Raw genomic sequence first — 24,078 nt, forward strand, 5'->3', positions numbered from 1 at the left:
AGGCCATCGATCTCTATCACGACCTTAAAGCCATTTGTGCAAGAGGTGGATTCCAGCTAAAGAAGTGGATAAGTAACAGTCTCAGATACACAATGAACTCTTGCAGAAAGGAATAAAGTGGAAGTTTAATCCTCCAAGTGGTTCCCATCATGGGGGAGCTTGGGAAAGATTAATACGTTCAATCAGAAAAGTTCTTAACTCTACTCTGAAAGTACAAACTCTGGATGATGATGGTCTCCACACTGTCCTATGTGAAATTGAAGCTATTCTCAATAGCAGACCAATTACAAAGGCGTCCACAGATCCTAATGACCTAGAGGCTCTGACTCCCAACCATCTTCTTCTCCTTAAAGGTCAGCCATCTTTTCCACCTGGTGTCTTTCAAAAGGAGGATGTGTATGCTGTACGTAGATGGAAACAAGTACAGTATATGTCCAACCTGTTTTGGAAAAGATGGACAAAGGAATATCTACCACAGCTGCAGGAGCGCCAAAAATGGAACAAAATCAAGCGCAACTTTGTTCCTGGAGACATTGTGCTTGTTGTGGATGACTCTGCACCCCGCAATTCCTGGATCATGGGGAGAGTCATCACAACTGTTCAAGATAAAAGAGGACTCGTTCGTCAAGTCAAGATCAAGACCAGGACAAGCTGTCTCGACAGGCCTGTCACGAAGATGTGTCTGCTTCAGGAAGCCGAGGATCCCTAATGGATTCCTTTTTTTTTCTTGACATGACTTGATTCTGAACATTATGTGGGACAGATGATGTTCTATTAAGTTCAGGAATTTCTGATCTAGAGACACTTGGAGACATGTGAAGAACCTTCTCTTACATTGAAATACATTGAAAATGGACTATCCTCATATTTGTATCATCTATGTTTTTCTTTGCATATATTCTATGATTAATTATTCCATATTGATCTTATTAGTCGGTAATTATTATGTTATAATAATTAGGGGCCGGAATGTAGAGGCAAGGATGTGTTATTCTATTTCCTGTCACTAGGGTGTGTGTGTCTAGAGGTGTGTGTGTGACTGGAGCTGAGTGATTGTCTAATTAACATCACCTGTGTCTACCTGTGTGCTTTGTTTGTTTGGTAAAGATAGTGAGGGTAGAGGCAGGGTGCCGATACTTTCTGTTGACCGCTAAAGGTTTACCGCTAAAAGTTTACTGCTAAAAGTTGAGCCAAAAGGTTTTACTGATAAGGTAACATGTAACATCAGATAAGTCCAACTATACACAATAAACACACTCAAACTGCAGTAAAGACTCTGGATCGTCTCTGGATAAAGCGCGTCAGACAGACCCCTGTGCTCTCCTCTCAGTGACTAAGTTTGTAGTCACTATAGTAAGAAACAGGTTTATTAAAAGAAATTGCCTTTAAAACCACAGATTTAAAACATTTTTATCTGCAACAACCGGTAGTAACGTGGCCAGTAATAACAAAAACAAAAGTACAAAAAACAACAGCAACCTGCACTGCTCATATATACATAAGAAATGCAGTGCCAAAGGTAGCTGTTCAATGACTGCACAAACTCAGCAGGATGTTTTTTTAATAGTTCAGAGTCTTTGGGGAAAGATTGTTTTCTCCCAGCCCAAGCATCAGTTTCTGGATGAGGGTCAGTATGTTTGCATGGTATTTAAGATGGGGAGCATAGCACAGGCTAAATGACAGGCAAAACAGTAGGACAACCAGTAACATGACCAGTAGTAAAAACAAAAATTAAACAAAATAGCAACCAGCACTGCTCATATACACAAGCAACATAGTGCCAAGGGTAACTCTTAGATGACTGCACTAACTCGGCAGGAGGTTTTTTAGAGTTTGAAGTCTTGGGGGAGTATGTTCTCTCCCAACCTAAGCATCACTCTCTGGATGAAGGTCCGTGTGTTTCGCATGGCTCTTGGGTATTCAAGGTGGAGAGCATAGGACAGGTCAAATAATAGGCAGAGTGCCTGTGGTAGATTTGGGAGATTTTCTATCACAGTACCTCCTTCCAGAATGATGCCAGTTGACAGTGGGTTTAGATGGAGGGGATCTGATTTGATGATGGTCACCAAGCCAACAGTCACCTTTGCCCAGGCCTCACTGCAGTTTGAGACCTGTAAGAAACACAATCCCAATTAAAGCTGCAAGCAGCGATGAAGGCCCTCGCACCTCTGGCACCGCTCTGGCCTATTGCACCGCCCCCTCGGCCTGCAACCTCCCTCCCCAAGCAAGCTCGCTCTGGCTGGCAGCCGTACGCTCAGTTGTCCCCATGTTTCTGCCTCGTGTGGTCATTGTCTCTCTCTGACCATCATCTCATACATCAATGGGCCTAATAATGACATCAGAAGTGGTCATGACCTTGTTCTGACCAATAGTGTGAAACAAATCCAAACACAATCATGCTTTTAAGATCTGCAGATATCAACATGGCCAGTAGGTGGAGCTATAGTGTTTGATCTTGTACTAACATGTTGAGGTTCGGACTTTAATGACAACTGCCAAGTATCACGTCATTGGGTCAACCGAGTCCAGAGTTATAGCCACTTCCTGTTTGATGGCGAGGGACAGAAACCTCACAGGCAGCCATTTTATTCATGATGGTGTAAGCAGTTTGTTATATTGTGAGTCATGTGTTCATCAAGGATAATATTGATGAGTTTGAGTAGGTGTGTAGGGTTTTCAATGGGATAAAAGGGGTACTTCCTGTTTCCAGGGGGTGGGGCTATGGCGTTGAAAACATCAGGACATGAAGAGGCTTTTTGGTTTGTACTGGCATGTTATATAAATATGCCACATTTCATGAATGTCAGTCAAAGCAGTGGTTGGAGCTGATAGAATAAATAATTATAGGGGGCGCTATAGAGCCACATAACCAGCATATGTCTATTTAAATCAGTTCCAGGCCTGACCACTGTCCTTCCTGCCGAGTTTGGTGGAGATCGGGAGTACTATGGGTCAGTTGCAAATACTTCCTGTTTCATGGCGATGAACGCCATTCGCCATGGTTTTGCTTGAGGAAGGAACTTGAGGATTGTTTTCGATAGTATCACGAAAGAGTTTGACCTGATCTGAAGCACTTTTGAGTGTGTGGAGTTCATTCCTGAGGAGAGGGACCCCAGTGTCTGAAAAAGACACTTCCTGTTGAAAGTGGGCGGGGCTTAGACCAAGACCAGAAGTAGTTCAATGTATCTGTTCAGGAACAGACCCTGAGTAATTACTGTGAGTGTGATGGTGATTGGATGAAAATTGAGGGATTTATACTGATTAATGATGTCATGGCGTTTTATCCAAGTTTGTCATGACGCCACCGTCTGGCCATGCAGCGTTGAGCAATGTCCAGGTGACAACATCTGGACATGTAGATGTGGTCAGCATGGAAATGACATCAAACGGGGCCATTTTGGTCAAGATAGGTTGTTTTATATGTAAGTTATGTCAGTTTCGTCTCTCATGGCGAGATATCAAAGTTTGAGGCCACGCCCCCGCCATGCCCTTTCTCCTTTGAGAAAGTTTTGCATAACTTTTGATCACACATGCCTCTGGAAGCTTCAGAGTGATTTAGAGGTAAATACGATATAATCTGTAGGAGGAGTTCGTTCAAATGCAATGGCAAGAAACAGGCCAAAATGACCCTGAAAATGACACGTTTTACAAAATGGCCGACTTCCTGTTGAAATTAGCAAAAAGGTGTAATGGACAGTTTTGTGCATCCTGGCATAGTAAATCAATGTGGTGAATTTCATGCATGTCGGTCCACGTAGGGGGCGAGGCTGGTTGATCAAAATATTGTAGGGGGCGCTATAGAGCCACTATGTCACTATTCCAGCATATGTCAATTTGGCTCAGTTCCACGTCTGAATACAATCCTTCCTGCCGAGTTTGGTGGAGATCGATGATACACCGGGTGAGTTACAAGTACTTCCTGTTTGATGGCGTCGGACCAAGATTCGCCATGGTTACGTTTGGCGAAGGAAGTTGAGATTTTTTTTGTAGTATCATGAAAGGGTTTGACCTGTTGTGAAGCACTTTCAAGTGTCTGGGGTTCATTCCTGAGGAGAAGGACCACGACAACTGCAAAAAAGCACTTCCTGTTGAAAGTGGGCGGGGCTTAGGGCTAGACCGGAAGTGGTCATATGGGTGTGTTCGGGACCGGACCATGACTAAGCCCTGTGAGTTTGATGGTGATTGGGTGAAAAATGAGGGAGTTATAGTGATTGATGATGTCATGGCGTCTTATCGAAGTTCGCCATGGCGCCACGGTCTTGCTTTGCAGTGTAGAGCAACAGTCTTCACCGGATATCATCCCCAACTTGTTTTCAGGTGTCTGATGCAGTTTGACCCCGGTTGTGTTCAAAACGTCAGAGAAGTGGGTCTTCGAGTAAAAAACATGACTTCCTGTTGCCAGGGGGCGTGGCCTATTCATAATCCAATAATGACCACATAGATGTGTTGAGGATGGGACTAGTATCATACGTGGCCATTTTGGGTCAGAAAAGTTGTTTTATGTGGGAGTTATATCAATTTCGTCTTTCATGGCGAGACATCAAACTTTGAGGCCACGCCCCCTGTACGCCCTTACTCCTTTGAGAAAGTTTTGGATAACTTTTGATCACACATGCCTTCTGAACATCCTCAGCCATTTTGGTGTCAATACGATAATATCTCTAGGAGGAGTTCGTTCAAATGCGAGGTCAGTAAAACGCCAAAATGGCGACTTTGACCCCAAATGGCCGCCTTCCTGTTTCATTTAGACCTATACTATAATTTCTTTTTTTGTTCCCCCCACCATGTGGAACATGTGTGCAAAGTTTCATAAAGATTGCTAACTTGCAATGGAGGGGCATCACAAATAGGTGGCGCTCTGGTTCAGTTTTGCCTGAACAGTCCCGAGCAGCCCAAATTATTAAATTTTTCGCATTCCAATGGGGGGGTAGGCAAAATTTGGTGAGTTTTCGAGCATGTTCAGGCCCCCAAAAATGCGATTCATTGTGCGAAATAAAAATAATAATAAACGCTTGCATTACAATAGGCCTTCGCACCGCCTTCGGTGCTCGGGCCTAATTACATCTGTCCCACCTGCACAACCTTTCAAGCTGTGTGGATTTATTTTTCATTAATTTCAGTTTCTTTCGGTTTCCCAAATGCAAGGATAATATGTTAGATTTTACTTTCAGATTTTCTAGCTGTCATCTGTAAACCTTCCTCAGAAGATTCACCTAAATAATGTGTTCTGTCAATTAAAAGCTGTTCTTCTCATGGCCAGCCAATTCCACCTGACCGACCCTGTAGGCTGGCCATGCCCCCTGCTGTCTGATGTTATCAGCAGACCCAGCCGTGGGAGAGCATAAAACCCTCTAGTCCCTGTTGATGGTGGACATGGCTGGCTTTTTTTTTTATCTTTACAGCCTCCATGATCCAACTTTTTGTCATCTTTTTTGCATTGCCCAGTTTTTATGAAGGGGCTTTTGTACTTTTCAAAACCTGGGACTGTTTTCTTCAGAGAATATCGGAAGGTGGGAGCGTTGCCAGTCTAGCAACCTGGTGAAATTTCTGTAGAAGTCTGACAGCTGAAACATAACATATTTTGCCTCACATCTGCCTTTTAAAAAGAAACAAATTAATCAAAAAAAGAAGAAATAATTAACTGCACATAAACCTGCAATTTCCAGCATCAACATACATGGGTTCATGTCATACCATAAATTAATTTTAATGTATAAAAATGATTTCAGCTGCCAGTCTTCCACCCTTGTCAGCCCACTGCACTGAACCTAGGACCTTCTTGCTGTCCCTCGTATTTCTTGTTCAACTCACAAAGACATATTCTATATTCTTATTTTCTGTACCTATGTGTGAACTTACAAAAGCAGTGTTGTAGAAGTCACTTGGATCATCACCAAGTAGAATTGGGAGGCCTCTGAGAACAAGGGTACAAAGTGCTGTCACATCTGGCCTCTAGTAGAACCTAAAGATAAAGTACAGGATAATACAACATTAAACATTACAGAGCAAACATGTTTTTTTAAAATGTACATGAGAGGGTTTCACCAAAATTTCTGACAGAGCAGAGAATTCATTTCTAGATGTAGAACAGTTCATTAGCAGCAAAGGACTAGGGTGTGGTGAGGACTGCAAGTTGCCCCAAGTACAAAAAAATTCAGTTTTTATATTCATTCATACTCATCAAAAATAAAAAAAACCTGTAGTAGACTTACCGCTGAATCGATCTGCTGCACAATTGCAGCTAATTTATCTCCAACACTTCCTTTCTTGGACTTCAAGATGGTGAGAAACCGTGGTGTGAAGCGGTCTAATTAATCAAAGAAGTCACTCTCTAGGTTTGTGGAGGCAATCCTGTTGAACTCTGCATATACCTGCAATGCACAGGCAACAGTGTTTCAACAATTGTCCTCTTTTGTCTGCTGAAAAAGTGCACTGCTTACAGGACCACTGCATCTGCATTTGGTTATATTAAGACGAAATTTATAGTGTGTATTAAATGCATGTAACACCCTAACTCTTGGCTGCTGAGATCTCACCTCCAGTTTCACAGCCTAGTGGTCACGCCAGTGGATGTTGATGGAGCAACAGGGTTGAGTTCTTCTGGAAAATAAACAAAGAATTTCTAAAAAGGAAAATTCCAACTCCAATTTTTGACACACATTCACATAAAGCAAAACTGTACATGTGCAATAATCCACATGAATAATTCCACAATCCATGTTTACTCAATCAATATCATTATCTTATCATGCCACTGATCTTTGGTTTCATTTTACAGATATTATATATTATCACTATTTACTACTATTATGAGTGCATTCTTTATCCTTACCATCAAGTTGACATTCACAATCTCTAAGAAAACAACAAAAACAATACAAAAAAAATAATACAATATAGTTACCAACAGTTGTATTTGACCAAAGAGCAGTGTAGAACATTAAATGGTTAAGGTACCTACCTGCCCAAAGGATGTTATATTTAATCTATATGCACATATGCACCTTCTGATTCAAATCATAGCTCATTTGTTTGTAAAGTCTGCATCCCAATTTAACGCACACGGGAGCTAGGCGGGCCACATTAGCCTAGCGCTAGCTTAGCGACCGCATTAGCAATGTTAGCTTTGTGATAGTTTACTACATTTTGTAATAGAAAGACTCACCAAGAAGGTTGTAAAGTCAACTATGTTCACTGGTCGTATCGTCCGCTCTAACAATCGCGTATCACCATATGTGGATATTGCAGTATCATCTCTTCTCACTGTTTACAGCAGCCGTTCTAGGCATAAACTGTGCTGTATCTGTGGAGGTGGGAACTAACTGTATCCATCCAATCAGATTACCGTAGTTCAAACTTCTGACCAATAACGTGTCAAAAAACTTGATGGACAACTTAATGGACCAAAAGGTGTTCTTAGTATCTAAGAAAGAATAGAATATTTTGGTTTATAAGTAAAAGTCCCTTGCTAAGTTGACATTCAATAAATTACTATCACAAGTAAGAAAAAAGAAAAGAAATTCACATAATTATCATTTGTTTGATAACTTACCTTGCAAGATGAGATCCCTGAATTTCAAGCTCAAACTGGCGGGTCCACTGGCTTCTACTGCACATGCGCAGATCAGTTTGTTTTTAGGATATGTTTGAAAATACTTGCTTTTAGCAAGTGACAGTAACTCCAGTGCCACTGTGATAGTAACTTAAACCCTATCAGTTTGGTTTAAAATGAAATCATTGAGTGGGAGTAACTTAAGTCATGTAATCTGTACTCTAGATAAAAATGTAAATGTACTTTTTTACTGTGCAGTTACATGTTACTTTACAAAACTTATTAAGTAGTACACATCAGTACTGGTAACTTATTTATGCAAGTCAAGACAGCTATTAGATTTTACAGTGTGATACCAGGGAGTATGTGTCAGCCTGTGCCCGGAGTAAAAGTAGCAACCGACCACCATCAGGTCTTCTGCAGCCCCTGGAGGTGCCTGGCAGGCCTTGGTCTCACATAACTCTGGACTTCATCACTGGCCTGCCTCCCTCACAAGGTAAAATTGTTATTCTCACCGTAGTGGATTGCTTTTCTAAGGCAGCCCATTTTATTCCCCTTAGTAAGCTTCCATCATCTTCTGAGACTATGGACCTCTTGGTCGACCACGTCTTCCGCCTACATGGAATACCTTCAGAGATAGTGTCGGATCGAGAACCGCAGGTCATCTCCCAGGTATGGAAGTCTTTCTGTTCCGCCCTGGGTGCCAAGGTCTCACTGTCATCTGGTTATCATCCCCAGTCCAATGAACAGACAGAGCTTCTAAATCAGGAGCTGGAGGCCGCTCTCCGTTGTGTGGCTTCTAACAGTCCCTCCAGCTGGAGCTGGCATCTGGCTTGGATTGAGTATGCTCACAACTCCCTTACCTCCTCTGCCACCGGCCGCTCCCCGTTCGAGGCTTCCCTGGGTTATCAGCCTCCCCTGTTTCCCGAGGAGTGTGAATGAAGACTTGTTAACACCAACAAATGCACGAAAAGTCAGCCAGGCAAAAGAGGAACAAAAAGCAATAAAAAACAGCTGTATGACAGAAAGGCGAAACACCTTCCTAAGCTGAAGCCTGGAGATATTGTACGTTTCAGAGACGTCACTACAGGTACATGGAGACTACAGGGACAGCTTCTGGAGAAGGTAGCACATCGGTCCCACAAGATTCTGACAGAGAATAGATTATCTTTAAGGAGGAACTGAGTTGATCTACAACTACAGCACATGGAGGGAAATGCTGCAGATCAGGAGATGATTCAACAGACCCTGACTGATTCTATGGTGCAACCCAACAGTGAAACACTGACAGTGGTTTGACAGCAACATCTGCATCACCAACTGTTGAAAGATTGTGTAGACCCAAGAGAAACATCCAACCACCTAAGGGACTGAATGAGACTTGTTAGAGTTGTCTAAATATTAGCAAGTTACTGTACAGGTATGACATGATTCTTTAAGGGAAAGAAAGAAAGAAAGAAAGAAAGAAAGAAAGAAAGAAAGAAAGAAAGAAAGAAAGAAAGAACTGCATTGGTTTAAGAGTAATAAGTTCTCATGTGTTTGTTTGAGTTGTATAGGTTTCTGTTAAAGAATTGAATTTCTACTGTTTTAAACCTATAAAGAAAAAGAGTAATAACGGTAACTATGGCTAAATGAAAGGTATTATTATAATGCTGTGAGAGAGAAAAACAAAAAGTACTGTGGCATTGTTAGGTTTTGAGGCTCCCACAATACAGATCCTCAATCCTTTAAAGAGACCGAACACCGACTTCCTCCGGAGTAATCCAACCAATGACGAACAGAACACACTTCAACTCCAGTCTTCACTGAGCTCAGGGTTTTTACTCAAAGATTTCCAGTTACAATCAGCGGTATACACCTCCGTTCTCTGACCGACCCGCACAAGGCCAACCACCTACATATTTACACAGTGCATAAAACCTACGGTCAGCCCCATTACCATACAGAAATGGGTGTATAGCTTGTACAGAACGCAGCTGCACGTCTGTTGACAAAGACCAGAAAGAGGGCCCACATTACACCAATTTAAAGTCTCTGCACTGGCTCCCCGTCAGCTTCAGAATTGATTTTAAGATTCTTTTATTGGTTTTTAAGTCTCTTAAAGGTCTTAGCCCACCTTATTTATCTGATTTGCTTTTATCTTATGAGCCCACTAGACCCCTCAGGTCCTCTGGTACTGGCCTTTTAACTGTTCCCAGAGTAAAAACAAAAACCCACGGCGAGTCCTCCTTTTATTTCTATGGCCCTCGTATGTGGAACAGCCTGCCTGAGGACGTGAGGGGAGCACCTAGTGTGGATATTTTTAAAAACAGACTCAAGACCCACCTTTTTAGTTTAGCATTTTAATCATTACTTTTATTATTACTATTGTATTTATTCATTTCTTTATTCTTAACACACAGACTGTATTCAGCTTCTATTTATTTATCATTTATGTATTTGTTTTATCATTCTGATTCTCTTACTTCACGGGTTCTTTTATTTTATGGGTCTTAGCAATATTACTTTTATTATATGGTTTTTAGATTGTCTTAGATTAGTTTTACAGTGTTTTATCTCAGTGTTTCCCCACATCACTAGACCCCAGAATTTACGACAGCGTTTCCTTGGTCCTTTTAACTTGCTTTTACCCTCTGTGATGTGTGTGTGTGTTTGACGGGAAGGGGGAGGGGGGGGCATGCTGCTATTGGGTTGGGGTTCTGGGGGATTTTACCATCTGTAAAGCACCTTGAGTTGCTATTTGTATGTATGAAAGGTGCTGTATAAATAAAGTTTGATTGATTGATTGATATACAAATTTAACTCCTAAAACACTACCACAGATTAACATACACCATTTCCCACCAAATACACCATTACATCCCCTTTTAACCCAAATGCTTAACTTAATACTATTACATAAATCAATGAAGCAAATACAAAATATAAACACTATCATCATCCCATCCTCCCCCCTTTCTCTGGCCACTTGGTTCGTGCCAAATCAGCCAATTCAGCACACCAGGCCCTGGTTAACACCCTCATGGGTGCGCCTCCATGAAGGTGCTGATCCCCAAACCACCTCAGAGGGAGAGAGAGAGATTAGCAACAAAAAACACATGCCGAAAATAATCCAAACCCAATGTATTACCCAACCTAATAGGATCCAGTATTAGTGGATAGATACATTAACAAAAACTAAAGAAACTCAAATAAAAGGATATTGAAGTGTATGCAGGGCATGTATGTGTGTGGTCTCATACTGAGCACCTGCTTAGTGAGGAGATATATGCAGCTTCCTCACAGGCATGGTTTTGTGTAAAGAAGTATTTCTTATTTTCTTTAGGGGGAGAGATGTGTTGTAATGGGATGTTACTAGTTGAGAACTCCATTACCCAGCAGGCCACAGTACAGGAAGTGTAGGCCACTAGGAGGAAGACCGATGCTATAACATCAGGGGCGGATGGCTGAATAAAGATGTTGAAAGCTAACACGCCTCTATTTCTTATTAGAACAGTAAGAAAGATAACACACTCTAATGAGTGTGTTGCTACTTACCAGTCATCTGAGCTGAGCCTCTTGATTGTCTTTCTTCTTCACTCCACTTTCAACCTTTGGAGGGTGGATGGTTGTCCCACTTGTCAATTCTTTGATGGGGCAGGTTTCTGGCAACGGGGCCATCTTCCTTGGAGGAAAAGGAGCTCCCTGTGGTGGAGGCCGGATGGGGTTGATTTGCTCCATTTTTTCCAGAAGCTGATGAACTTTGACTGAAGGTGACTGGAGTGTGCATCCAGCAACTTTCTTGTTTGGTTCTGTAAACAACAAAATACTCAGGTTAATGATAGTTCAATGTAGCTGTTCTATTCGCACATTAAACTGCATCAAATGTGCCAGAAAATGTCTGGAGAAACCAGTGAAGGAAATCTTAAAGACTAAAAACTGTAACATACCTGTTCCTAATTTTTCTGGGACTGTGGGTGTCCACATAAGAAATGGTTGGGTCTGGGCTCGGCTTTCTGTCTTGGTCTCCAAATCTAGTCAACGTATCAGCGAGTGACTCGGTCTTATTCCCCACATGCAGCTTCATGTCAAAGAAGGGCTCTTCCTCAGCTCATACTTGATGCTGTAACCGTTGTATCTCTTCTCCTCTACATTTAAAGGACTTACATACAAGTTGCGTCTGATCCTTGCTGGTCTCTCAGAAAATTGATGGTGTGGTGATGTAGAAGTTGGGGGCGAGGTGTTGGGAGGGTGTCCTGGTGGATGCAAATGTCTTCACATAACATTGTATTTGTGGGCTTGTTGTGCGGCGTACATCCCCTCTGCACGCTGACTTCATGCAGCTGTTCGAGCCTGTTCAGCCTTCTTAATTTCCAGTCTGCTGGACATAATGTCTGCGACGATCGTTCTGCTTTTAGTCTTCGGTTCCTGTAAAACAGACACATTAGTTGAGCCAGTTGGAAATAATTACATATGCTATACTGATATACTAATATACTAATGTATTAATATCAATACTAGTTGAATAATACTAGTGATTCTATGCAAGTAACACAGTAACATCTAACTGTACAGATGTGGAATAACTAAACAAATTCTTGGCTAAATTAGCAAGATCAACACTAATATGTATGTTTTACAATTTCTTACTGTTGCAAATATTTTATAAGCATTTTGATTCATTTACTCATTTATTATTCATTTACTCATTTAAGCATTCTTATTCATTTATTCATTTACATTTTATCCTTAGATTTTAGTAACATGCATTAGGCTTTGCTTTTAATAGAACTACAGCTTAATTGTCATCATTGCTTTGCAGGTTACAGATAGTGTATTCACATAAACTCATATAAGGTTACTGAGTTCAACACTGAGAAAACAGCTGACCATTAGCGGCCTTGACAATGTTCTAGATGGCCACTAGGGAGTGAATCGTAAATATCTTTGTATCTCTTTGCTTATCTATTCACTCCTAGCAGAACGGAATTTCCCAGTAACTCAGAAATCATTAAAAGAATAGCCTTTGTGTGAATATTGTGAGAAAAAGTACAAGGGAGTCAGTAGAAAGGCAGAAAAAGATAGTGAAGCAGAGCATAGTATCTTTTTCCTTTCAGCTCTGACGCACCTCAGACGAAGGACCTGGAGGAATCAAATTCCCGGAAGAAGGACGGACCACCTTGCAAAATACACATTCACATGAATGCTCACCACATGCACGCACATAGACACAATGCTTTGTATCACTATAAATGAGGAGGATAATTTAGTTAGGCGGGTCTTTTGGCTGAACCGAAGGGTCCCGACACTTTGTGTATTAGTGGACCAGATGCTAAGCTAACAGGCCTCCTTCTCGAGAAGATATGTATTGTTTTCTTATTACTGGCTTAACAAAGAATTGTCAATTCTACTCAAACTCTGGTATTTTTGCCTTCTTTTAAAAATGTGGATTTTTGAACACTCTTCCTTCTGATTTACAGGTGGTGAACAAATCTTTTAAAGCCAACAAATAATATTTTAAAACTTCATTACTTTAACCTAATCTAAAAAATATTGTTCATGACAGTTTTTAATTATTGTTAACTGTAATTTCTAGAGTGAATTGTTTGTGCTTGTAATTTGTGATCTTACGATCTGATCGGTGTACTTCCAGGCAGTTCATTCTTTCCTTCCAAGTAAAAATAAAAGAACAGAAACACTGCTTGTTTTTCCTATGTTTCCTTTCCTAAACAAAACAAGAAATAAGATAACAGTTCATTATCTAATGTCTGTATTGTGCTTAGAACGATAATAGAAAAAACTGACAAGCATCACAATTTTACATGTTTCTCCATCTGAGACAAGTTACGTGACCCAGAAATGATTTCTGGTCTGTAAATGCGTTCTTCACCACTCGTCCAAACCTGTGTTGACCTCATTTGTCAAACATGCATATAGCATGTTTAAACTTGTCTCATATTTTTAAAACTAAATCAAGTCGAGCAACTTGTGATCCTTTTTTTTCGATTTTCGTTCTGAGGACATTGGAAAACAGATAACCGTCTTTTGGTTAGTTTTAGTAGAAGGAGGAAAACAAGCGTTTTATTTTGTGTGTGTTTTAATTTTATGTTTCTAAAGGAAAAGAATGAACTACCTGAAAGTAAACCAACCCTTATGGAAGTTGGATTATAGTTATACCTAAAAAAAGATGATTTTTCTCTACAGTAGGGAGGATGATGAAGTTGGTTACTTACATTGTGGTTAAAAACAGGCTGATTCTCAACTTTCTGCTGATGCAGGAAAATGTTTTTCCTTCCTAGAAAATCCATGAGTGTCGCTGTTTTCCAAAGTCGTTGGTGAAGAAGCTCTGAAACAAAGCAAGTGCTTTCTCTTGGTCTGGTGTCTGACTGAAATGGAACTCTGTACTATAGAACACACCGTCACATGCTCTTAGAATGTTCCGTTGCCATAGAGAATTATGATGTCATTTAAACATGTAAATTAGATCATTCCTTTGATATTTAAAAAAATGCTATTTAAATTAACACAGAACTAAATGTAACACCAAGTGCTTTACAGAGTTCAAATTTAAGAATTATGTAAAATATGACTGATGACATCATTAACTATAATCTTAGTAATAATTATAAAATAAAGATGCAAACTCATGAACCAAAGGCACGGAACTCTTATTTTGAAGGAGAAAAACTTGACAAAGACAGTGTTGATGTAGGAGACAGATTGTTTATAGGGAAGCTTCCTTTTATCCCTCGCAGCAAATGAGAACAATTTAAATTATTTTTGGGTCATTTACAGATAAGACTTTTGAATAGGCCAATTTTAAAATACTAAAAATAAGGATATATTTGGCCATTGTTGAAACATTAGTAATATAGCGTACATATTCATTATTACAAAAAACCCAAATAAAGAGATTTTTGTGTTTTTATACTTGAATTATTAGGACACAGCCTTATAAAAAGTAAATTTGGTGTGACCATGATTTATCTGAACATCAATATATTTCTTTAACGTTTCTAATAGTTTAACAAGTATTGCTAATTAAATTGACAGTTTGAGAAGGACAGGCATGTGTGCCTTTAAACTTTTGGAAAACTATGATTCTATAAATTTTGTCTATATTGACACCATCTCCCACGTAATGCAGTTACAATGCCCAATTTTTTATCTAAAACCCTTAATACTGTTTTTAAATGTGTACAGATAGTATCCACTTAACTATAGTATACCATTGATTAATATTTGAGCCAAAATGGATGGATATTGTGTTTTGAATGTAGTACAGTTATTTTCATTTGTTGGTTACTCCAAATGACAGATGGTCGCCCCAAATGATGAGAAAACCGCAGGTAGTTAGGTCTATTTAAAATGTACACAATACAGTTTAGACAAAAGAAAACTGAACAAACATTTTATTTTAACAACATTTAAACTATTTAACATTCGAATATCACAAACGATAAAAAAAAACCTTAAAAATAATTTAAAGTGCAACACATTACATTCTTCAGGAGCTCACATTGGACAGGGATGAACAATTTTAGTAAAAAAAATAAACAGTTGTATAGATGGAATAAAATCAGAACAATTTTCAAAGTAAACAAACACCATCAACATAGCTGCATGGATTAAATCAATGCTAAAAGGTAGATTTTTCTTTTACTTTTTCCTAAAGAGTGACAGAGTACAAACATCTGGCCCTGTGTCCTCCTTCCTCTCCTCTCCTACAGTTATATTAGTTTACTGTATATCACCTACATTTCCTTAACCCAGGTATTTCTAAACTTTACCCAATCTTGGCAAGTGAGCTTCGAGAAGCGTGAGGTTGCTGGCTCAGGCTCTGAGATTACAGCATACACATCTTTCCTGTGGTAGAAAATGACGTCTACAGTTTGAGGCCACATGAACAGGTTCTTGTCACCAGACTGCCTCATGCAGCTGACCTGCACTTCCTCTCCCACAACCTTGAGCACCTGGCCTACAAAAGGAGGTTCATCGTAGGTGACAATAACAAACTTGCCACACAGATCTACAACACTTTCTTGTTCCCTAGGTGGCTCAGGAGGAGAGCTTGGGGGATCCTCAGTGTGGTGCATGGTGTTCCTCAGCTCTACTGTTACTGGCTTGTAACAAGGACATGGACTCCTCTCTAAGCGCCTGCAGAAGCATGACACCTCCCTGTGAGTGATTTGTGCAGGCTGTGAAGACAAAACCTGGTGTATTTTAAATGTCCCCTTCACAGCCTCCAAGCTGTCAGGAACAAGCTCGTCACACTTTTCCATGCTCTCTCTGCTGACCCAATAGTGAGTGATGCTTGAGCCTGATCTATTGTTCAGCATCTCATACAGATCCTGTGGCGTCTGAAGCTCACCTCCTCTTTGAACGTAGAGATCCGCTTCTCTCTTTATTGCCCCACCAATCTGCTGCAGAGCTTGTTGACCAGCAGGTGCACATTTTCGTGTTCCATGCATGCACATGTGTCCCGATCTTTGGTCTTTGGCTCGGTAACATAGAAGGGGCGTCTTCTGGCAAACTGCCTGTAAGATAGGCGGAGACTCTTTTTCATCTCACCGTTGTAAAGCACATGAAGCTCTGTGAGTGGTTTTGTGAGAATTCTTCGTTGTTCTTTCATGTTGTTTTTTGTGATGGTGTCCTTCTTTCCTGGTAAAAGTCGACTGTTTTCATCTCTAGTCAGGAAACCAACAACAGCTACCTTTCTCTCGATTGCCAGTTTCTTCCCCTCTTTTGGCTTGAGCCTTTCACTCAGACCTAACCTTCCTTTTGCTCTCATCTCACTTTTTCTGGCCCTTTCCTTTTCTTTTCTTATCTCTGCTAGTTGTTTCTTCAGATGTATGTTCTGCTTTCTCAATTTACGCTTCTCGGCTTGCAGTCTTTTACAACGTCTCTCTGCTGTCTTCTCTCTTTTCTCTCTGTGGTGTGGTGGGGGATACTGGTGGATTAAAATCCTCATTTAGACGTAGACAATCCACCACAGCCTGCCCTGGCCTCTCCTGCTGCTCTTCCACTACTTCTACACCTGCTGGATGTGGCAGAGTGTTCTCCATGGATGGTGGTGTCAGGTCCAGCGTCACCTTTTCCATCTTTTTCCTCTCCCTGTATCCCCTGGATGCAGCCTTTCACTTGTTTCTCAGTTTTTTTCTCCCTCTCTAACAACTCGTCTGGCTTCACATATAAAATTTTGCCCTCTTGCTTTCTTCTCTGGTAACTGGAACAACATAGAGCTGTCCATCATGACAAGACAAACATTTTACGCCTGTGCTGTTCTCCCCTAATATCTCCCCTGGTGGACTACTCTTTTAAGTTCAAAATATTGCAGAAAATATTATTCCTAATCCTACTAAAATAACTGCGTGTTACCTAGAGTTTTTTTTAACCTCTCTTTTCCTAGCAAGATATTCTGCTCTTGCTGCAGGTCTGAGTTGATCCGCTGCCTATAGCGAGCCGTCTTTTCTTTACATGTTTATGGTGCATCTAGAAAATAGGTTAAACTAGTTAAACGTGATTAATTAATTCCTAAATGGAATGTCATGCCATGCAGTTTTTACTTTTCTCTCATAAGATTGTACAATAATCAAAAATAAATGTTTATTCCTAAATAGGAATGGAAAATGACTAAATTCTGAAAAATATATATTAAAGTACACAAACAGTTATGCTTAAACAATGCACTTTATATGAATTAATCATGTATAAAATATAAATTTACAGAAACTAAAATAAAGGAAAAGTATTTATCATGTACACTCAGCTCAGCAGTGGTCGCCCCACATGATACTCGGTCACCCCAGATGATGTTTTCAAATTCATTCAAATATTACAGGCTAACAGTTAGCTACAGAAACCAAGCTAGGTACATTTTAAGACATGTCACTATCAAATTTATCATCAAAATATGAATTTGTAGATAAAATTATTATTTACAGTTTAAGGACGGTCGCCCCACATGATATCCAAAAGTGGCTAGTACATTACAGTAGTTAAAACAAAGATTTATTTGCCAGTATGAGAAGAACTTACTAACCTCCCAGATGTTTTGCTGGGTCCCTCAAATGTGTCTGGCTGATGCAAGATCCTGTCCTTGAAGTGTTTTCAAAATAAAAGTTCAAAATTGTGTTTTTCTTGACAGTCACCCCGGATGATATTTCAGAAAATAAACATGTCCGGACAAAATTCATTTATATATTTTGATGGAAATGTATATTCAAATACTTTATAATTTTATCAATGAAAGCAAAACATGTTAGAAGTTATGCCAAATAGGGCAAGGGATATATTTAAATTGATTTAAATTGATTTTAAACCAGATGTCCAAATAGCAGTGAAGGCTGGACGGTCGCCCCACATGATGTTTTGACACTTCAGAAGCAGAAAAATGACCAATAACTAAAAGGTTTGGAGAAGTTAAAGTGGGTCTATATATAGGGAAGGTAGGAGACACACAGAGTATCTTTTTATGTATTTTGAGGGTTTTTTTGCTGGAAAAACTCAGTTGGACAGAAAAAGTAGGCATCATGTCATAGACCCTTTTAAGGAGAAATTCCATCTCTTCAGCCTTTAAGGGACAAGGACAGAGGGAACACTGAGTCTGAGCAATGAAGTGAGAAAGATCATTTCTACATGCCTGAACAGGGACTTGAACCCTGGACCCTCAGATTAAAAGTCTGATGCTCTGCCATCTGAGCTACCCAGGCCCTTGTGGTATGATTTCGGTGAGTAAAATTTCCCACTCACCTTTACTTTTTGTACCTTTGTGTTTGTCTTTGTGATCAAGGAGCTGGAGAAGAGGGGTCCTTTATCTTTTACAAAGTGACACTTAAAGTTCGGAAACGTGGCTGCCAGTCTGCGCCTACGGCCTCTCCGACCATCACCGAACATTCATCCACACATTCATACACCAGCGATGCCAACACTGGAGGCAAGAATAAGGAAGATCCAGTTTATCAGAAAAACCAGTGTCGCAAAAGTTGTGATGGGGCTTCAATTAAGGTGGTACTGAAGTTGAGCTAGACCCAAGGGAAAACGTAGTGGTGAAGACACCAAGAGCATGGTTCTACATGATCCGTTTGCTCCCATTTGCTGTTCTATCTGCGAAATCACCCAGTATATACATGAAATGAGCAAGGCCTTTGTCCTGTTCAATCTTTCTGACTTCATGCAAAAGAAAAAACAAAGACATCATTTGAATATTGTTCCCACACTGCAAAATGATCATCACTGGTGGTGAGTAGCTCTGGAGGTGAGGAGTCTCTGTAAAATAACAATCCTAATGCTATCACCACTGCGGTGGAAAGCCTCTGACAGAAGAGTGGCCAATCTTCTTTTTAGACCACGTTCCTTTCCATTGACATCAGTGCTTTCTGCCTTGGAACAGAATGGAAAGACATGTATGGATTCTTGCTCCAAAAATGAAGTACGGTCTATTTTGTTGCCAAGATTTCACACGACAAATTGTGGATACCCACTTGAAAATGGAGGTATCCAAGATAGAATGGCAAAAGGTTTTCAAAGCGGCCCATTCAGTTCTGGTGGTCGATCTCGTCCGCAAACCAAGGTTGCCAAAGTTAGCAGGTACTAACCCCTATTCAGAGGGAGGAAACGTGGAGCTGTGGACCACTGATGCTACATGTTGGAAAGTGGTTTTCATCTGTCTGCTCGGTTTAAGACAGAGGTGGTCCTGGCTAGTTTTGTGCCCTGGGCGAACCACCTGACAGATTTTGCGTTGATGTTCAAACAACAGGAGTTCCCTTCGTTCTAAAGACGACTGCATCCTGTTCTGTTATGTACAGCATTAAATACGGTTATGAAATAAGAAAACGCTGCAATAAATATCTGTATGAGTTCAGCTTGGAGTGAAATGTGTCCTGAGATCAGCTCACATCAGTTCAACAAGCCTAGATTCAGTCGGTAAGGCTGCTGTCATTAAATATTCAGTAAAGCAGCCATTGTAGGGTTTTTAAAAATACAATAATGGATGAAAAATATTTAATAGGATAGAAAGACAAAAACATCAATTCCTCTCATTTGTTCAGACTGATGGTAACTAAATATTTTAATATGTAGGTGTTGACAAACGTGCAGTTAATGTGGTATTTATGTATTTATTCATCCAATTTACTGGTAATTTCAGTTTGATTCACAAAGTATTCTATGAAAAAGTTACTACCACTTCCTTTCCCCTCAGTGGAGCTGCTCTCAAAGTAATTTTCCAAACACATGAAGTTTCTGGACAAAGTACCGGTATCAGACCCGTATCGGATCGGTATCAGACCGGTATCAGATCGGTATCAGACTGGTATCAGACCGGTATCGGATCGGTATCAGACTGGTATCAGACCGGTATCGGATCGGTATCAGACTGGTATCAGACCGGTATCAGATCGGTATCGCCGATACTGGCTTGTATTTTACTTGGTATCGGATCAGAAAGAAAGCGAGTGGCATCGTACATCACTACTCCAGTACTCCTGCTGGCAGCACGCGGTGTGACGGAAACCTACGAGCCTGCGGGCTCTAGCCTGGAGCTGCTCTTAAAGGGCCAGCGTCACTAAAATACCCCACACAGTTATCACAATACCAGCTTTACAAGCAGAACGAATGTGAACAGGTAAACAGTTTAAAACATTATAAGCTCTGTTTCACAATGACACATGTTTAATATTAGTTCTCTTGGCTACAGATAAATATATTTAGTTCAGTAAACGGCCTCTCATTACACAGTTCTTACCTTTCAGTTTACCAAACCAAGACTTGGTGGTTCACATGTTGCAGCTGCAGAGCCGAATGTCGCCATGGCCAGGAAAGTGTCTCAGGTAAACTGCAATCACACGTCATCTGTTTAAAAGTGGGTTGTTAATACAAGTTACTTAGACTCTGTTTTACAGAAACAAGTCACAGAAAGCCACGAGATTACTGGTTCTCCGGTCAGCACTGCCTTCTCAGTGGTTTCCAACATGGGGTCTGGGACCCACAAAGAGCACAGAGGGTCCCCAAGGCTTTGGACATTCAGAGCCATTGTAATTAATGTCCACACACTGTCCCTTCTTTAAGAGAGAAAAGTAAGGTTCTATGTTGTTAATTTAACTTTTTTAGAAGGATGCTCCGTCTTTTTCATTAATTTAACCAGATGAGTAAAAATTGCACTAGCCAGTTCATTTAGTACCGAAACCTGTAGGCGCCAAATGCCTATTTTATGTTAAGCTTTGAAGTTGCCCGAATATGTGGATTTAATATTAAAATTTCATATCATAATTTGATACTGATAAAAGATTTAATATTTTGTAAGTTCATTATTTAGGTTAAAAAACATATACAAGGTTAAAACGTGGATGTGAATAATTACCATGAGTCAGTTAACGAGCCTTTAATTACTTGCGGCGGGAGGGGCGTTGCTTAGACACAGCAAGAGGAAAGTTGGAGCCGCACGGTTTTCTGACCGTGTCTGTGTAACGCAGTCCGTTTGAGGCTCGTGTCATTATAATTTATGACTGTGGACATTTATAAGTATATTTTCGTTGGTATTTGTTTTGTTATCTTTTTAGTTTTTTTTTGTAATAAATATACCAACCGTGAATATGGTGAAAGACATCGTCTTTTTTGGATCCTGGAACACGCGTCAGCCACAAAGCTCCAACCTACAAAGATTTTAGTTAGTTTTTTGGAAAATACCCTACATCTTTAGTCAGAAAACCTTCTGCTTCGTGTGGAAAAGGAATACAAAAGGACATGAGAGTGGAGAAAACGTGGGACAATGCTTATCACGGTCATAAGTTTTTTCAGTGGACAAGAAAAGGAAGGTAACTAGCCACGAGCCGAGTGGATGAACATTCTGGTAAGCTGCAACTTGTTTGGATATTTCGGAAGTTTGCCATAATGGAGGAAGTTACTGAACAACTGACTAGTGGAAAAAGAGAATCAAAAATGACCGAGAAAGCGTTGGAAGAGAAGCTTTACAGGCTCACTCAGTCGAGGAAAGCTAAGCTAGGCCATCTGACTTGCCAGGTTAACCAGATCGAAAGGCTTATGGAATTTGATGATAACGTGGACACAGTTAAACAGAGATTGCATGTGGAGTTTAAAGATTCATTGGGAGAGTTATGTCAGATAAATGATGGTCTAAAACAAGTAATGACTGAGGAAGAGTTAGAGAAGGACAAAAATTTGTGGTTTGACCCGAATGTAAGCCGTATGTACGGATTCATTGAACACGTGGAAATGTGGATTAAAGCAGCTGAAGCTCGTGCTGAACAAGCTAGACGCTGTGATGCTGAGATTCGTCCTTCTGACAGTGCATCTGCCGTATCTGTTGCACTGAGCAGCAGCAGTAAAAGGCGTGGGACAGTAGTTGGAAGCAGAGTGTCCAATACTTCTTCAGTTAGCCTTAAGATGAAAGCAGAACTGGAAAGAGCAACATTGCTTACACAGGCAACAGTTTTGCAACAAAAGCAGGATATAGAACGTCAGGAAGCTGAATTAAAAGCTAAAAAAGAACAGTTAGCTTTGCAAACGGCTATTGCAGCGTCAGAGGCACAATTAAAGGTTTTAAAAGATTATGAAACTGAACGCTCTTCGCAAGTGAGCCATGCATCAAGCCATCAAAGAAGCCATGCATCACGCCATTCACAAGCAAGCCATGCATCACGCCATTCACAAGCAAGCCATGCATCATGCCATTCACAAGCAAGCCATGCAACACACCATTCAGTGATAAATGAGTCTGGAAACATTCAGCTGCCTGTAAGTCAGATTCCAGCCATTGACGATACAAGTGCACATGGTCAGTTCATGCCCCTTCAGCATCATCCTATTGGTGTACAGCAGCCTCAGGCTACAGGCTCACGGCAGCCTACAGTAAATTCTGTAGCAGATGACCATGCATTGGAAACACTTTGCAGTGTTATGACTCGTCAGAATACAATAACAGAGTTGATGGTGAAGCAGCAAAAAATTATGACTTTGCCACCATTAGACATTCCCACCTTCAGTGGTGACCCCTTGGATTACAATGCATTTGTCATGGCATTTGAACATGGCGTAGAATCATGCACTGAAAGCCCAAAGGACCGTCTCTATTTTTTAGAGCAATTTACGAGTGGACAACCTAGAGAGTTGATAAAGAGCTGCCTTCATATGAAGACAGAAGAAGGCTACCAGAAAGCTAAGAGGTTACTGAAAGAGCACTTTGGCAACGATTACAAAATAGCTGTAGCCTACATGAACAAGGTGGTCAACTGGACGCCTATCAAGCCAGAGGATGCAGAATCGCTGGACGCTTTCTCACTCTTTCTGACAGCATGCCTCAACACCATGACTGAAGTGAGTTACATGGAGGAGCTTGATAATGTTGCTAGCTTGAAAGCCATAGTTTCCAAGCTTCCTTACAAGTTACGTGAAAAGTGGAGAGGTGTTGTATTTGGTGTGCAAGAGCAAACGGACAAGAGAGTCAAATTTAAGGATTTAGTGGAGTTTATTAATAAACAAGCCAAGATTGCACTGCACCCAGTCTTCGGAGACATAAGGGACAGCACAACAGCTAAAGTTTCTACAGCTAAGCAAAACGTCAATAAAGAGCAGAAAAAAGGTGGAATCAAGAAGTCATTCACTACAAGTGCTAAACAGTTGGACAAACAGGAGGCAAACACAAAGCCAAAGGAAAACACAAATACAGAGAAGACTGCAAGAATGTGTCTCTTCTGTGACGGTGAGCACAACTTGGACTCGTGCGGTAAGCTAAAAGGCAAACCACACAATGAAAAAAATCGCCTTCTTAAAAAGCAAAGGATGTTGTTTCGGCTGCTTAAAGCAAGGCCACATGAGCAAATCCTGCAAGGGAAAGGTCAGCTGTCAGGTGTGTTCGCTAATGCATCCTACGTTGCTGCATATCAAGAAAAAGGATACCGTTGCTGAAACAGAAAAGGAGAGTAAGAGCTGTGAAACACAAACTATCCTGAGTGCCCTCATTGCAGCAAAGTCTGAGGGTGGCGAGCTGACTGGGGCCGGGGAAGATGACTGTACACTGGCGATCATTCCTGTCCAGGTCAAAGCCAAGAGAGGAAGTATGGTGGTGCAGACATATGCCTTCCTGGACCAGGGAAGCTCGGCCACATTCTGTACCGAAGCATTGATGGATAAGTTGAAGCTCGCTGGGAAAAAAACTGACATTTTGCTTAGAACCATGAATGAAGAAAAACCTGTCTGTACTTATGTGGTGTCAGGCTTGGAAGTCAGCAGCTTGTCTGGTGAGGAATTCATTGATCTTCCAGATGTTTTCGCACAGAAGTCCATACCTGTGGGAAAGGAAAACATACCAAAACAAAAGGATCTGGAAAAGTGGACCTACCTTAAAGACATACATTTACCTCGTATCGACGCTGACGTTGGATTGCTTATAGGAGCAAACGTACCCAAAGCTATGGTGCCATGGGAGGTGGTGAGCAGTGTTGGTAATGGCCCGTATGCAGTGCGTACGAAGTTAGGTTGGACTGTGAATGGGCCTTTGAGGGAAACCAGTAATTATGGAGACAAAGGAA

At 40.7% G+C, this 24,078-nt stretch overlaps 1 long non-coding RNA gene and 1 other non-coding gene across 2 annotated transcripts; one reads left to right on the plus strand and one right to left on the minus strand.

Moving 5' to 3' along the window:
- Window positions 1-18,170: 18,170 nt before the first annotated feature.
- On the minus strand, window positions 18,171-18,243 carry trnak-uuu. Its single transcript has one exon. It is a non-coding gene; the product is annotated as a tRNA-Lys (tRNA).
- Window positions 18,244-19,891: 1,648 nt separating this feature from the next.
- On the plus strand, window positions 19,892-20,444 carry LOC121635351. Its single transcript, XR_006009423.1, has 3 exons — window positions 19,892-20,156; window positions 20,284-20,361; window positions 20,434-20,444. It is a non-coding gene; the product is annotated as an uncharacterized LOC121635351 (long non-coding RNA).
- The last annotated feature ends 3,634 nt before the right edge of the window (window positions 20,445-24,078 follow it).

This window comes from Melanotaenia boesemani, chromosome 24, assembly GCF_017639745.1.
Source record: "Melanotaenia boesemani isolate fMelBoe1 chromosome 24, fMelBoe1.pri, whole genome shotgun sequence".
Lineage (NCBI taxonomy): Eukaryota > Metazoa > Chordata > Actinopteri > Atheriniformes > Melanotaeniidae > Melanotaenia > Melanotaenia boesemani.